General features: G+C 41.2%; 1 protein-coding gene across 17 annotated transcripts in view; it reads left to right on the plus strand.

Moving 5' to 3' along the window:
* Positions 1 to 15496, plus strand: part of BNC2 (basonuclin zinc finger protein 2) — a 439130-nt gene that overhangs the window by 352847 nt on the left and 70787 nt on the right. The window lies entirely within an intron of this gene.

Raw genomic sequence — 15496 nt, forward strand, 5'->3', positions numbered from 1 at the left:
GAGGACGGTGTATAAAATGTTTTTTTGTGTGTAATGTAACTGTTCCTCTAGATGGGACTTAGAGCCTTTCGGATTCTCCTTTAAAATGTTTTCTCGGTGAACTTAAAATACTGTTTTCTTTCAGAACAGCTTTAGTGTTTCAAACTTAAAATCTTCCCTGTTTAAATCCTGGCTGCTTATTTAACCACCCCCCTCCTCCCCTCCAGGCACAGTTTTCTCCAGATCTTGGTTGGCTCTGACTCCCAGGAGTTAAGACAGGGGAGCTTCTATAAATCAGGAGACAGCTTCATTATCAAAGTTATGTGTGTTCACCTTCATAGATAGCCAGGCCTGATGTTGGTGCCAGGCCCTGCCTTATCATGGAACCATCAGCACTGCATCCTGGAATGTTCTTTGTTTGGATTATTTACTCCTTCTCTAAACAAAGATTAGAGTGAAATATGTCGGCACTGGGGCCCACGCAGAGCTGACTGTTACTAGCAGATCTCAGCGTGAGGTGGGACATCATTTGCTCCTCATAGGCAGGGGAGCACTGCCTTCGTGGTGTCATTATATCTGAGTCTGTGCCGAGGATCGTACACACTTTATCTCATTTAATCTTCCCAGTAGCCCTGGGAAATAAGCCCTGCTCTTCCCACTTTACCCATGAAGAAACCAAGAGAAGATTAATCAGGGTATTGCCTCCCCTTCCATTGCAAGTAGTAAGCAGACAACTGGGGTTCAGACCCAGGCATTTGACGTCAGCCTTGTCCTTCCGATCAACTACATGATAAAGAAGTTCGAAGATGAGACCTTTAAAAGTAATGATCCCTGGACATGGAGCTGCTTGTTACCATTAGATGCTTCTGTGGTTTTCACCTTCTGTGTTACTTGATCAGGATTGGAAAGCAGTTTCAAGATTGAAACTTTCTTCTTAGCTCTGTATAAAAGATCTGAGATTACGAATTTTTATCAAATCTTGGACTTCTCTCCAGTATTTTGAGGGTTTGCAGCATGCAGGATCTCTCGTATTTAAGACTCTACATTTTAATCAGAATTCAGAAAAGCAGCAGAATTATCATTGACTAAGCCATTTTGGACATAAATGTGTCACAGCATCTTGTAGAGTTTGGATGTAATTATGAAAGAGGGAGTTATTTTTTTCACAATATTTGGACTTGCTAACATGTAACCGAGAATTAAAGCAGTCACTTCTAGAACTTCTAAGAAGTTTGAGTCTCAGTAAGTTGCACAAATTACTATTTTGCCTTTGGAACATGATGACTTACCATTTATATTTGTGTGCATTTTTACATGTAGTGCAGACAAAGAATCCTCATTTTAAGGTGAGGAAACTATGACTTAAGGGAATGGAGTGATGCTGTCAGGATGACATCTGATAGAGGCAGGCGACGTATTACTGCCTGAAGATTTTCCTCTGGATTCTGACTTGTTTGTAGGTGCTGAGTAGGTTTATAAGATCAGGGTATCTTCATTTCTTGGCTGGAGTAAATCTGCTTTCTGATTTACTATATGGTTGTTTTTATTACTGAACTATATTTCCTGGATGAAACCCCTTGAACTTTATAACTATCAGCATAAATACACTTAATGGGCTTATTGGCATGTTAAAAATCGTATAGTGTTGGCACATGAGGAGGCCTACGTAATTGCTAAATAATGATACTTAAAATATTTATAAAGTTGCTATTGATTTGTAGTTTGTACATCCATATATATATATATATATATTTTTTTTTTTTTAACATTCTGGTGACAAATAAAGACTTGAATAAATAATGTCATATCTATAGCTATCAATGATAGTAAAGAAGTTGCCAGGCATAATTACAGATGCCTCATTTAAGTCAACTCTGCCAGATTATCATTAATCAGGATTTTTAGGGGAGGCGGCTGAACCCCACTTGCCCGTATCTTGAATTTGTCATGTCACTGCCTGATTGAGACCTAGTTCCCAGAGGCCTTGTTGTGTGGTGTTGATGGCTGCATGATTATCCTTCCCCCTTCCTCACTCTCTTCGCGCCCATATAGTTTGTGTTTCTGATTTAAAAAGCAGGTTCCTTAGAAAAACAAAAAGGAGCAAAAAGTGCTTTGAATGGCTCTGTTGGAGGATACGGTAGAGGACGTGGCCATTGATTCCGCTCCTCCAGCTCATCCGTGGTGTCGTGCTTGGAGCGAGGCCCTGGAAGAGGGGTGCTTTGCTTCCTTTCCGCCCTCATTCCCAGTCACACCACTGCTGCTGAGACATGGTGCTTGTTGTAATGTTTTGGGGCAAAAATGTAGGAGGTACACCATACATATTACATGTTAAGATATTTTATTTTTGCATTTCTTGCCTTTTCTGTTGGTGTGCGTGTGTGTGTACATGCTCTCTCTGTACGAAACTGTGCACAATTCTGCTTCGTATAAAACATTATCTTGCACTAAGAAATCATTCACTTAACTATCATGGCAATTCTCATTGGTGCTTTTGGAAAGTCTTATTGGTAAGGTTTCATTGATTAAGTCCCAATGCCATACATCTAGAGTGAATCAGAACATGGTTGCTATCGCTTTTGCTTTGAGCTGGTTCATGAGGCCCCATGAAACCACCTGGTATTTATGCATGTCTTTGTCTGCCCTCTGTGGGGTTAACCCCATGTTGTCATTAACTGAGAGCCTGGATGCCAATCCACAGCCCTTCCTTTCAGCAGAATGAATCTCACTGCTGATGGAAATCTGATAAAATGGAGCAGCACTGTGTTTTTATGTCAAGCATGGTTTGCTGCAATTCTGACCAGGGTTTTGGTCCAGTTTTTTCTACTTGTTTCTATAACCTCTTCAGACACAAGGAGGGCCTTGATTTTAAGTCTTCACAGACAGAAAGTGAGTACCAGAAAGATATTCTTCAAGTGAGCTCTTCAGTCCAAAGAAGAAGAAGAAGAGGAGAAACAAAAGAGTGGAAAAAATGTGTCTAAACCAGTATACCCAAGTGTTTTCCTTAAAGCATTTATTCTATGGATGTTAGCTAGTGCTATACTTTAAAGGGTACGAATGTCAGATGAGCTTGAAAAAGCCTGGGTTAAAAAGTTTTAACTTCATTTTTTATTAAATACTTCTCAGACCTTTTTAATATGCTGACAAGCATCGTATATTTCCCCTTCTCCTGACTCCCCCCCACCCCCCAAAAAAAATCCAGAATATGTTACATTTCCCAAACTTATTTATCCAGGTAGACCTTTTTCCTGGGACTGGCAATTTAGAAAGTACGTGTTAGGAAATGTAGAGTCAAACAATGCCCTGGAAATAAAAAATGCATTTTAAATATGCAAGAAAGTGGCAGTGTCTTGATACTCCTCAGGTTTACTCACTTTTTCTCAGTTCTTTAGCATTTCAGCTCATGCCCCAGACCCCGTAGTTTTCTGTGCGTATCTACAGTCGTCCACAAGACTTCTGGCAATCCTACTAGAGTTTATGGCACGCAGACCTCAGTTTCCTGACCTTCCTTTGAGTGTTGGTTACGGTCAGCACAGAGGAAGGTAATAAACCTACTTAGCCACTCACATTGTCCCTAATGGATAGGATCAACATTTTTATCAAACCAGGTGAGGAGAGAAAGTTTATAGGACTTATATTCATTCTTCTTAGATTTTGAGTGTACCCTAGTATATGTGAACTCCAGAGAAATGCTGTTAGCTGGTGGAGATACTGGGTTTAGTTTTAAAAGCAGGTATGGGGCCCTGTGAAAGTGACTTTTTACTTGGCCCTAATCAAGCCATTTAACTTCTCTGAATCTAACATTTAATTTTCCTTTCACCCACCATCTGTACACTCAACCATCTGCCCATCCTTCTCATTGAGTGGTTGTGAGGATAAAATGTGTGAAAAGTGTTGACATTGGGAAACTTTCAAGAGCATTACATAAAAAAGCATGATATCATTATCATTGGTCGAGAGATGTGTTGAGGACTGGTTTTCATCACTGGTGCATAAGGTAAGTTATTTCCCTTGTTCCACAAGATTTTTTATGAAAAGAATAAACCCTAACCCTTTCTATGAATGATAACTCTCCTTCCAGCTGAATGTTTGGAAAGCTAATTAAACACACTCTCTCTCTCTCTCTCTCTCTCTCTCTCTCTCTCTCTCTCTCTCTCTCTCATTAGTAAAGAGCATATTGTAGAATGATAAAACAAACACTATAGAGCACTTACACAGTTCTAAGTGTATATGTGCTCATTTTATCTCCACAGCAACTCTATGTAGTATGATTACTAACTATTCCACAGTTGAAGAAACTGAGGTCACACATTTAAGTAACTTGCTCAGAATCACACAGCTAGTTAAGTGGCAGAGTTGGGATTTGAACTCAGATGGTCTGGCTCTGGAGTCCATGCTGTTAGCCACTATCTTCTGCTTCAATATACTGTGCTATCTCTTCCAGTACACTGTGATAATGGAAGAGATAGCACCTTGTAGATATGGATTCAAATACTGATGGCCAGTTATTGGTGACAACCCATTAACAACCTTCTCTTTCCTGTGAAAGCATTTTATTAGGTATTAAGCACCAAATAGATATTAAGTAGTAGTGTGATTTTTAAGGCATGTTTTCTGTTTTGTCTCTAGATATGCTCTTTTTAATGCCGTATTTAAACCTTATAAATGATAATTATTTTTCTCTCCTCTGTGCCCTGCCCACCCACCCCATAAAACTAAGTCCTTTGGCTGCAATTTGCAAACATATGTACAGGATGGGTTGGCATAATGCAGACCTGCATTTGTGACCAGCTGGGCAAGGACCAAACAGACTATCATTGTTACATTGCACATGAAGGACATGTTTTGAGGGTAAGAACTATTCATTCTAGATACATTTTGAATTTTCTGCTTTGGGTTTGAGCCCTGTAAAATTAAAAAAAAAAAAAAGAAGAATGCTACTCTTGCCATCTGCGAATTTTCATGTGGTTATAGAGACAAAGTATATACATTTAGAAAGTTAAAAGCATAGCTATTAAATAAGAATGCAAGAGGTGGCAAAAAGTCAAGTCCATTGTATGCTCTTTAAGTGCCCCGGTTTGAGAACAAGTAAGGTTACTGAGGACTGGAGGAAGCTTAATGCAGCGCATTAGTTGAATGTTGTTGGATGAGTGGGATTCTGAATGGTGAGGAGTATTCTTGGAGGGGGACAAGGGAGAGAAGGAATGTAGTGAAAACCAGGTACAGAGTCAGCATAAGTGTAACTAGTGGGCTGGAGGGCTTGTGGAGTGGTGGGATAGAGGTGGTAGCAGCTGGTGGCAGGGCTAAGGCTCGGTGAGTTTGTGAATACAAAATGTGGTCTTCACAATTTAGATAGTCTGGCCATCCTGAAGGTTTCGAGTGAAGGAATGACAGCCAGGAAGCTGAGTTCTGAATATGTTGGTATGATATCAGTTAATTGGGCAGATGTATTAAGGATAGCAGATAGTGTAGGGAGAACAACCAATCAGAAAACAGTTTGATATTCAGGGAGGAGCTGTTTTTGTTGGCCATGCAAATGGGAGGAAAGGGATGGCTTTGAGATCTGTCAAAGGAACAACTGATAAGATTTAGTATGCTATGGTTAAAATGCCAGGTTATTTTATAGTAATATAATTAATACTTAATTAACAATAGATTAGTTTAAAAAGAAATCCCTAAACATAGGCTCTGAAATCAGACAACCGGAATTGATCACTAACATCCACATGACCTCAGTGACACTAACCTGTCTGAGCCTCAGTTTTTTCATTTGAAAAATGAAAATGATAACATCCACCATGGGAGATTTACATAAGAATTAAATTAGATAGCATGTAAAGAGCTTGACATAATGGCCAACAAATAGTAAGAATGTAGTTAATTTCAACTATAGTTGCTAGTATACATATTTTAAAATTTGAATTTGCTTACATTGTGTTTTTTATAAATGAGCTGAACATACATACCTGTGTTCCTCTTATGGCAGGTAAAGTAATGGTATTAACTAATAAGAATGTTATTAATAATAAGAATATTATTAACTAATGTGTCTAGCATTTTCAGGTTCTCTGTTGTGTTATGTTCACATTTTTCCCCATTTCATATCCAGTATCTCAGGTAGATGGTTTGACCCCCCTCTGATGGAGGAGCTCACTGCCTCCCAGGAGGTATCAGGTCAGGGAGATGAGATTGGGACACGCTGGAGGAGCTGGAACTGGAATCCAGGTTTCCTCACTGCCGATAAAGTACTCTTTCCCAGCACCAGGCACCATAGTTCAAAAAAGGTGAGAGTAGAAAACAGAGAGAAGATTCTTTGAAAGCTCATTACCTGTTCCTGGTTATGACTGGCTAAACTCTCTTCTTTTCCCCTCAAGCATGCACGCTGTGCCCGTATCTTGGTAGCTGTTTGTAGCTCAGACTGTTCCCCTGGCTAATTCCTGCTCAGTTCTCAACCTCAGTGTCACCCAATCTAAATGACCTTTTCTCTTCTCATAACTCTTGTACCTTTCCCTCATGGCACTTTTTACACTTTGCAATGCTGTATATTTCTTTACCTGGTTGTTTTTTGTTTGTTTGTTTGTTTGTTTTTTATTGCTTAAAGTATTACAAAGGGTATTACATATGTGTCCTTTCCCCCCCCCCCCCGCCCTTGACAGTCCCCTAGCCTCCCCTACCCCCCAGTGTCTTATGTCCATTGGTTATGCTTATATGCATGCATACAAGTCCTTCGGTTTACCTGGTTGTTTATTAAATGTACATACGTCCCATCAGACTGATCATTTCTGTTTTGTGACTTGGTGTACCTGGGTTCCAGTGCAATTGTATGGCATGTAATAATCAATCAACACTAATAAAAGAGAAAAATGGTAATTGGCGTACGAGCTACCCTTTTCATTGGCTAATCAGGGCTATATGCAAATTAACTGCCAACTAAGATTGGCAGTTAACTGCCAACAAGATGGAGGTTAATTTGCATATGTAGGCACAATGCAGGGAGGCGAAAGGGAAAGCAGGAAGAAGCCCCCTGCCACTGACAGTGATCGGAAACCCAGGGGGGAGCTAAGAGCTGGGGGGCAGGGCAAAGGCGGCCCTGGGGCCGCCTTTGCCCTGCCCCCCAGCCACAATCGGAGAATCAGGCGCCTTTGCCACCCTGGCCAGTGATATCAGGAAGTAGGGGTGGAGCCAGCGATGGGAGCTGGGCACAGTCGAAGCTGGCAGTCCCAGGAGCTAGGGGTCCCTTGCCTGGGCCTAAAGCGAAGCCCACGATCGTGGGGCCGCTGCAGCTGCGGGTCCCCGCTGCCCGGGCCGGACGCCTCAGCCAGAGGCATCAGGCCTGGGCAAGGGGCCGATCCTGCGATTGGAGGGTGATGGGGATCAATGCCTGAGGGCTCCCAGTACGTGAGAGGGGGCAGGCTGGGCTGAGGGACACTCCCCCCCCCCCCCCCCCACACACACACAGTGCACAAATTTCGTGCACCGGGCCCCTAGTCAATAAATATTTGGAAATGAATTGATGAATTAGAGACTATGTAATATTCAGATATATGTCAAAGGATATGTATTATCCCCACTTTTGCCAGTAAAAGGATGTTAAATAACATCATTAAATTCTCAGTCCTGTACTTTCACCATCAACAATGGACAGAATAATAACTACCCACACCTACCACCTGGCGATGTTTTTAGGAGAAATGAGGTATGGGATACTGTTCTTTCCATATCTAAAAATTAGGCCTAGGTCTAAATTGGGCATTTAGGAAGCGCCTTCCCTCACACCCTCGAGATGATTAGGAAACCCTGGGACAATGCGGTTCCAAAGGAGGCTGTTCAGAGCCGGCCTTGGGGCAAGCCCTGGAGCCATAACCAGCACGGCTGAACAGACTCCCAGGAGGATCTGGTCATACCTAATGTATGGAATTATTCTACCATCTTCAGGAAAAGAGCATCAACGCATCATGATAACGAGGGAAATGCTGCTGAAAGGCCGCAGCAATGAAAATAAAGTCTGTGAGGCAGGAGAAACTCACTTCAAAAGAAAACCCTCTCCAGACATTAGCCCTGCAAACTTCCATTCAAGGCAGCAACCTTGCTAGGTACCTAGGGACTGCAGAGTCCCCTTGAATGGACATGTTTGAAGGCTTTCTCGTCAATTTCCAGGATTCTAAAGAGCTTGGTAGGATTTTTTTTTTTTTTTATTGTTGAGGCAACTCTCTCCCCACCTTTGGAAAAATGTTTCTGACAAACAGAAGAAACACACACACACACACACACACACACACACACACACACACACAAAACACACCTGGCATTGTTGTTGCCATAAATATTTAGATGATGAAAATTCTGTTAAATATTTAAAGAAACTGCTGAGCAGAGCTTAATCATCGTATTGAGAACCCTAGATTTAAAACTTAAATGTCTGTTCTTAGGAATGAAGCAGGTTAAACTGCCTTAAAAATAAAGTGCCTCACAGTTGTATCATAAAATCTCAACTGGCATTAAGGTAATTGTGCTTAAGTACAATTTAGGGCCCTTTTGAATGTTTGTTGTAGGCACAGTAATGATGCTATTAGTAATAGTCCAGTGCTGGTCCTGAAGAAATAAACCTATATTCTTTCTGCATGTGTTCTAAACAGAATCATTTGGGGAGGGAATGCAGTCTCTAAATACTTTATCTCAGCAAAAAGGGGGCACATTGTGGGTTGTGACATCATACATTTAAAAAGAAAAGAGATGGAATCTTCTATAACAGGAACTGTCTAGTCCAGAGTAGTGTCATGTTCCCTGAGTCTAGGATGCTTCTGACCACAGCTTGTCCAATTCCCTTCAGTCTTCTGGGAGCCTTGACTAAAATGCATATTGCCTAGCCCTGGCTGGTATGGCTCAGTTGATTGGAGCATTGTCCCATTCACTAAAAGGTGGTGGGTTCGATTCTTGGTCAGGGCACATACCCAGGTTGCATATTCCATCCCCGGTCAGGGCACATGTGGGAGGCAAACAATCAATGTTTCTCTCTCTCTCCCCCTTCCTTGCTTTAAAATCAATAAAAAAATTACCAATGCACATCGGTTAGCCTATGCTGAGCCTTTATGGAAATTAGAAAAAGAGCCCTTTTGGACAGATACATTCAAAACCAGAGCATGTGGCTTGGTCCTGGTGAGCCAGGCTGGGGCTCAGTTTAGCCCCACCCGCTTCTTCGTGTACATTTGTGTAACGCACACATTAAGTCCCCCTGTCCCTGAGGTTTACTAGATCCAAATCTCTAGACAAGACATGCCCACCATTAGCAGGTGCCCTAGGAGCCACACTGTGTCAAAGCGGTATTTGTGTCACTGTGCAGTGGCTTTGAGCATGTGGTCTGCTTAAGTCCATAATGTCTCTTGGCCTTCATGCCCCAGTTCCTCAGAGCTGATGACATGACCTCTAGGGTAAGAATGGGCCCATTGTGTGGAACAGAAAGGCAGTTCCATTTTGTCTTGAATTTAAACAACATTTGGGAATGGTTGCTGCTGAGTTTTTTCTTCTTGCTGCTCTCATTCATGCTAGACCAGGAAAGTAAAGTAGGCTAAATTACAGTCATCCTTTTTTCGTATCTGTTAATAGTTTAGATAAGAGTTGATGTTCCATCACCACCTTATTCAGGCCCTAATCATTTTTTTTTTCCCTTTTGGGATCTTTGTAGCAGCCTCTTGACTGGTCTTCTAGCATCTAATCCAGTGATGGCGAACCTTTTGAGCTCGGCGTGTCAGCATTTTGAAAAACCCTAAACTTAACTCTGGTGCCGTGTCACATATAGAAATTTTTTGATATTTGCAACCATAGTAAAACTAAGACTTATATTTTTGATATTTATTTTGTATATTTAAATGCCATTTAACAAAGAAAAATCAACCAAAATAATGAGTTCGTGTGTCACCTCTGACACGCGTGTCATAGGTTCGCCATCACTGATCTAATCTGTTCTCCCCTCCAGTTCGTACAGGGTCATTCTTGCTGATGATGCTTCAGTGACTTTCTCCTGGGTGGAGAAAAAGTCCAGACTCCTCAACACAGCATGCAAAGTCTTGATCAGAACTCAGAGGTCTCTCCATGTAAAAGGCCCAAGCCCTGAGCTTACCAGGCCTGCTTCCCTCCTTTTCCCTCTGACCGCATCTCCCACTTTCTCTGCCTCCCTCACTCAAATGTAGCCACACTGGTTTCCTTGCCATTTCCTCTTCCTGAAAGGCTTTCCTCCCAGATGTTAGATCTTGACACCGAAGTCTCCTCCACAGTCTTCCCTTGGCTACAGAACCTGAAATTTCAGCCTCCTTCCATTCCAAACATTGCAGAGCCCCCTGCCCTACTTTGCTTTTCCTCCTTAAAAACATATTCATGTCTAACATAGTCCCTATCTTATTTAGCTTGCCTATTATTTTTCTCTTTTGCTAGGAATTTAAGCTCCATCAGAATAGGGATTCATGTGTTGTGTTAACTTTCACTCTCATGTTCCCAGTGCCTAGAACAGAACCAAACATGCAGCAAGCAGCCACTAAACATTAGGGGAGTGGAGGACTGCCTGCCTCTCCATCCCCATGCCTCATCAAACTTCATCTCCTGCCTGCTCTCATCTTTGCAGTCGACCTGCTCTCCATCTAAACATGCCACACTTTCCTACATCCTCAGTGCCTTCATACCTGCTGCTAGCTCTACTTAGATGGCTCATCCTCACCTGCTTATCCCTTCAGGTGTGGCATAGAAGACACCTGCAGGAAGGCTTTCCCAGCTGGTCCTGGGTGCATGGAACCAACCACATTGCCTTGTTTCTTCTATCTTGTTGCCTAGCTCTTGATTAACTAGGTAAGCTTCTTGAGGGTCTTGTTTGGCTCAGTATTCTCAGTCCCTTGCACGGTGGAGGTATGTCTTAAATGTTTATTAACTAAGGGAAGGAGAAAAGGAGGCCACTATGGATCTGGAGCAGCGATTCTCAACCTGTGGGTCGCGACCCCTTTGGCGGTCAAACGACCCTTTCATAGGCGTCGCCTAAGACCATCCTGCATATCAGATATTTACATTACGATTCATAACAGTTGCAACATTACAGTTACGAAGTAGCAACGAAAATAATTTTGTGGTTGGGTCACAACATGGGGAACTGTATTTAAAGGGCCAGAAGGTTGAGAACCACTGATCTGGAGGATTATCTCAGCATTTCGTTCATTCTTATAGTCTACCTAGAATGTTGCCATATTTATGGTAGGCACTCAAGAAAGCTCTAAATGAAACCATAATTAGCGCCCTGTGGCAAAATTGTTTTGATGTTGAACTTTGAAGAGGTCTTCTTAATTTATGGCTTTTAACTTCAGGTGGTTGACCAGATCTACAGGGGGTCAGACAGGGGAGACAGCACCTCTTTCTGATTCTACAGTCTATCAGGAACAGTGGTTGGGAAGTGGGTATTTCAAGGACCTTAGTTTGTGTGTGTTTTCTAAAAAACACACCTCAGCAGCTTTGCTTACCTGTATCGGAGTTGCTGGTAATGAGTGCTTTCTCTGTGTGCACCCTTCGTTTCCTCAGAACAGGACTTATGTGAAAACAAAGTGGCTTAATCTGCTCAATTACAGTTTTATCTATGAAACCTTTGAATAAAAATGAAATAAAATAAGAGCTGGGGAGTTCTAAATCTATTTAATACTCTGTAGTGTAGATGATCAACAGGAAATTTTTTTCATAAAAGCATTAATGTTCTGAATGTTATTTATGCTAAGATGATGAAGAATGCCATCTTAGTAATGCCTGTAAAAATTTTTACCTACTGGTTAAGTTGAAACACCATTTCAGATAGCCCATAAAGATTTTAGCAGCAGTTTGCTGTGACTGATTTGTAATGAAGCTTACTGCCCATCGTTAATTGAGCCGACTTTATGGATAGCTGTAGGAGCAAAACATTGGGCAGGACTTTGCTGTTCCCAAAGGGTGGCGATTTTGCTAGTTTTGGATGCATGGCACATATTCCTAAAAGACCAGAAGTACGTACGTCATGTGATTTCTCAATGGACCCTAACATCTCAGCAGGAACACCTTTACAGCCTGCCAGGTAAACACATATTAAATTATTTCTCAGTGTGTGCTTTTGTTACATTGAGGAAACCATATGCAGTAGCAAACCCCTCTTATCTTTTGCAGCCAGAACCAATAGTTAGTTAATCAGCTGACGTGGTGAAACTTCACTAAAATCCAACCACATGTTTTAAGCATTTTAAACTTAAAACATGTAAGTGTGCATCCATTCTCCAAACTTTTGAGGATATCCAAACTTTCGAGGTATGGGTGGTTGTGCTCATTGAAGTTTCTAATTGAATTCTTACATAAATGACACCCGTAATGTATCACTAGGGTTCTCACCTTCAATTGCTTTAAAGTGAACCTATAACTTCGACACAAATGAGTAGTCTTGAGTTCAGAATTCTGTAATCTTTTGTAGTTGTCTGGCCACACCAGCAGGTATTGTTTGTTTATTTTTTTTAAGTGACCCATCCTTTCGAGCACTTCCAAAAGCATTTAGCTTAGTTTCTGTAGAATGAACCTTTTCTTCTACAGTCGGATTTCATTGATTTTTACAATATTTTATTAAATTATGAAACTATATTTATAGATGAAACTGTCATAGGTCTGAGAACAAACAACCAACTGACTCTTCATAAATCAGTCAGTAAAAAAAAGTACCTGGGCATACTAGAGAGTGGGGTACTAGTTTATTTAGCATTCTGTGGACATCAATATATATTATAGAGGGAATAATGATTTTGATAAAGCTGGTAGCATAAGCACACATGTGGTCATAATTTTTTATTTGTTTCCTGTTTCTGTATACCATAAAAAAGAAATGAGTTTTAAACGGCAGTGAAAATAGTTCTGAGACCAATCACATTCCTTTCACACTGGCGTGTGCACACACACACAGCCAGGCTGCAAGTGAACAACTTATAATGTATATCTTTAGCTGCTAATTTGACTACCATCTCTTTCATTTTAATATGGCCCAAGTGAAGTTCATTATCTCTTTTCTTAAGCCTTCTCATTTCCCAGTCTCTTAGAATTACTATCACTTCTCCAACTGTCAAGGTATTCAGTATAGTTAGAAAAAATATTTGATTTTTACTTTTGTTCCTCTTACATCGGGTCAGTTAACAGATCTTGTCATCTGGGAAATGCATCTTCCTCTCTATTTGAATAGCCAACCTTCCCTTTGCCTCCAGCTATGTACATCCTTGAAGCTGTGGCCAGCTCCTTCTTCCATAAATCCCACTTTCAACATTTCACTTGCTGCTCAAAATTCTCAGTGGCTTTTCACTAACTGCAACATAAATAAAAAATATTTGTCCTAGCTCCCCATGCCATTCTGAACACGGTCCCATTCTCATTTCAAATGCCAGCTTCTGGCTTCTATGCCCTCTGGGAAGCTGCTGCTGTGACCATGTCACTGCCCTCTCCTCCTCCAAACTGGTCCTCCAGCCCCGTGCCTCTGCTCCTAGTGAGCTGTCTAGCCTGTAGGAGCTTGGGTTTTGTATTCAGCTTGTTCAGTTCCTAAAGGATCCTGCTTGAATCTTTTTTTTAAATTCTCACCTGAGGATGTTTGTATTGATTGGAGAGAGAGAGAGAGAGAGAGAGAGAGAGAGAGAGAGAGAGAGAGAGAGAAACATCAATGTGAGAGGGAAACATCAAGAAACATCAATTAGTTGCCTCCCATATGCACCCTGACCAGGACTAGGACCCAACCTGCAATCTGAATATGTACTCTGACCACAAATGGTGCATAGGATGGTGTTCCAAACAACTGACCCATCTGACCAGGGCTGCTTGAATCTTTCTTCCAAGGGATCCTCCACTAGCCTGGGCGCACCTGGATGCTAGGGAGTGCTAATTCTGACATTACACCATGTGTGTTGCATTTTAATTGTTAGTTAATATCAACTAGAAAGTAAAGCCCCTTGAGAGTAGGGGTCCCCTCTTAAATTTTTCTCTTTGTATCTTTTCTTCAGCGACTGCAGAGTACCTTTATCTGCCACACCTGTACTGAGCACCTGGTGTGGGAGACATCTATATATATGCAAAGTGTCCTCTTGGCAGTCAACTGGGAGACCAGGAATTCAGTCACTCACTATGATGTGCTGACCTCCAGGGTGCGGTGCGGAATGAAGGAAGGCGCCTGCCGGCAGCCGGAAGGCCCTGATCTGCCCTGATTGCTGGCCAGGCCTAGGGACCCTACCCATGCACAAATTTCGTGCACCAGGCCTCTAGTAAGAACATAAGGCCATGGTCCCATCCTCTAGGTCAGTGATGGAGAACCTCTGACACGCGAACTCATTTTTTTGGTTGATTTTTCTTTGTTAAATGGCATTTAAATATATAAAATAAATATCAAAAATATAAATCTTTGCTTTACTATGGTTTCAAATATCAAAAAATTTCTATATGTGACACGGCACCAGAGTTAAGTTAGGGTTTTTCAAAATGCTGACACGCCGAGCTCAAAAGGTTCGCCATCACTGCTCTAGATGCTCATAATCTAACAGAAAAGAGACGTACTTAACCACACACATATAATACTAAGTAAATAGATGCTAAAATTTATTCCAGTAAAGGTATTTAGATGAGAATTTAGGAAAAGATGAGATTTCGCACTAATAATAATACGGAGAGCATTCTCTGACTTGGAGGGGCTGGTATTTGAATTAGATGTTAAATTAAACATGTGAATCTAGGTATCCTTGGGAGAATAGGAAGATACTCTTATTTATTTTTTTGAAAAACATTTTTTCAAGGGAAGGTTAAATGGTTTGTTAATGAAGTAGGCATTGTGAAACTTAACTTGATCCAGTTCACTTAATTCATCAGTAGCAGACACTGAAGTGCTCTTATTCTACCACAAGAGGTTTTGAGCAATAATTTCTGCTGCCTCCTCAAATTTTGTTAGCATTTTTTGAAGTCACCTGAACATATGGAGGGATCGCAGTTTTTAGCTGGTAGAAACTTTCAGCCCTCCTTATGTAACACTCAAATCACTCAAGAATGCTTCCTTTTGAAAGCACTTCAAGCCTGCCATGGAGTTAGCCTTTGGGGAGGAGAAAGGCAAGTAACATAAAATATCAGCCAAGACTTTGAAGATGGGTGATGTGTTTTTCTCCTCAGGATGCTAAATCACACATCACCACACATGTGCATGGAAAATGAAAAATGTCAGAGACACATTTATGTAAACCATGGATCATATTTGCATATACAACATTTCAACTGGGCCCTCCTACCCTCACACCAGCAATGATTAATGCTTTATACTCTGCCTTTTAACAGATTTCTCTAGTCCTAGGATTGTGCTACATGTTAAAACTATTATCTCAATGCAAGGTGACTTAGATTTATTAAACTATAGACCTATGTTGTCTAATACAGTAGCCACTAACCACATGTCTATTTAAACTTAAATAAAACTAAAAATTGATTTCCTTAGTTGTCTAGCCACATTTCAAGTATTCCATACTGA

Source organism: Myotis daubentonii, chromosome 11 (genome assembly GCF_963259705.1).
Source record: "Myotis daubentonii chromosome 11, mMyoDau2.1, whole genome shotgun sequence".
Classification (NCBI taxonomy): Eukaryota; Metazoa; Chordata; class Mammalia; order Chiroptera; family Vespertilionidae; genus Myotis; species Myotis daubentonii.